Source organism: Apis laboriosa, unplaced genomic scaffold (assembly GCF_014066325.1).
Source record: "Apis laboriosa isolate Shangri-la unplaced genomic scaffold, ASM1406632v1 scaffold5795_cov141, whole genome shotgun sequence".
Taxonomy (NCBI): Eukaryota; Metazoa; Arthropoda; class Insecta; order Hymenoptera; family Apidae; genus Apis; species Apis laboriosa.
Genome location: NW_025223797.1, coordinates 1 through 1,932, shown reverse-complemented (window position 1 = coordinate 1,932; position 1,932 = coordinate 1). Strand labels below are relative to the sequence as shown.

The 1,932-nt window shown below is 32.8% G+C and overlaps 1 long non-coding RNA gene across 1 annotated transcript; it reads left to right on the top strand.

The window, feature by feature from the left end:
- The first annotated feature begins 259 nt into the window (after positions 1-259).
- Positions 260-1,756, top strand: LOC122717745. The gene is made up of 3 exons (XR_006347243.1): positions 260-329; positions 407-505; positions 1,375-1,756. It is a non-coding gene; the product is annotated as an uncharacterized LOC122717745 (long non-coding RNA).
- The last annotated feature ends 176 nt before the right edge of the window (positions 1,757-1,932 follow it).

Sequence of the window (1,932 nt, the reverse complement as noted above, 5' to 3'; positions counted from 1 at the left end):
ATCATTCTGATAATTGAATAATTAGTTGAATTAATACTTTAACTCTATACATTAACAAAAATATTTTTACTAATTTAATATTTATATTATATTATATTTAATATTTATATTTATATTATATTTAATATTTTTCTTAAATATTTAAGAAAAATTACTATTAACGACTTCTAAAATTAAAATTTATATATTCTCCACAATCTTCAAAAATGTTCAAAAAATGTAATTTGAAAAAATGTTATGTTCCAGCTACAGATTTACCAAAGTTGCCGTGGATCCTCAAGTGAAGGCGTTGGATGGCAAGGCCTACGACATTCTGTATGTCGGGACAGGTGAGTTACAACAATTGTGTGTACCGCAACTAACAAAAGCACGGATTTAATTATGATAATTTCATAATTATGCATAGACGACGGCCGAGTTCTCAAAGCGCTCAACACTCGTGCACCGGATTCACTGAGCAATGTTAGCCAGGTCATCGTAAGCGACGTTCAAGTGCTGAAGTATGGTAAGCAGTACTCGAAAATTTCCACGACTTTTTCTTTTTTTAACGTCTGAATAAAACGCTCGGAGCTTCGTGAAATTCGACGTTCGATCGTGCATGTCCGATAAGCATCAATCCAATTACACGATGCAAAATAGGAAATTTCGAAGATGGATCCTGCATCCAAATTTTAATTTTCAAGAATTTTAATTTACGTTTCGTTCATTTTTTTTCTTTTTTTGAGAAGAAAAAAAACAAGATGGAATTGTTCATTAAGATTTTATCATTTGAAATTAATTTTCTTAATTATATAATTTATTATTTATAGGATATTTGTCAAATTTTAATAAACTATTTTTATTTATAGCTACATTCTTCACGAATTTAAAATTTAAAAAAATAATTACGAATACGTATATTATTTGAATTAAATGAAAAATATAAAAAATAATAAGAAAGATGATAATATGAACATAGCTCTAAATTTTTAGAAACGAATAATTGTTCAACGAATAATTAGATATTTCAATCAATAAAATTCAAAAAATTGAATATTAATAAGATAAAGATAGATTTTCAGACCTGACAAAAAGGTACACACTTACAATTAATTTACCAAAAGAAAATAATATTTTTTTTCAATTTCTATATTATCTATATCTATAAGTAACTAAACCAAATTAATTAATACTATAATAAACGCAATAGCATATAAATATTTCTTTCAATTATTGCCAAAAATAATTATACTTTTATGCAATTATTTTAATTAGTTATCTACCTTAAAAAAATAGATCTTCTTCTGAAGAAAGATTGAGAGACACTGCTCCATCCCCTTTCGCACGTTTAATCCCTACACGAGAATTAAAGTGTTCAATTCCGTTCACGTGCAGGACAAGCGATCAAGGATCTGTTGGTGGTCCACCTGGCCGGCGAGGCGAGCAAGTTGGTCGTGTTTGCTGACTCCGAAATTCGCGCGGTACCACTGCACCATTGCGATGCCCCTGCGGCGGCCACCTGCGCGTCTTGCGTCGGTCTTCAGGATCCTCACTGTGCCTGGGACGCGACCAAGAATCTGTGTGTGGCCGTGTCGACGAAACTGCACGACAGCGACGCCGACAAAACCCTGTTCCAGGACATTGTGAACGGGAGACACAAAGGATGCGGCTACGAGCCAGGTAATTCTCGTTTATGTAAACTCGACTTAGTAGGGTTGAAACGTTTCGAGGCTCGATTACCGACGATCATTATGAAACGTTATCGACCGCGCGTCTCTGCCGACATTATAAAGGTCGGTATTGTCGTTCTCGCTTGGAATACCTATTCTTTTCGTTTTTCGAATGAATAAACGCTGTTGGTTTCTTTCTTTTTCCTTCTTCTTCTTCTTCTTCTTCTTCTTCTTTCTATTTATTTTTTCTTTTTTCTTTTTTTTTTTTTTTATTTTCCCGTGA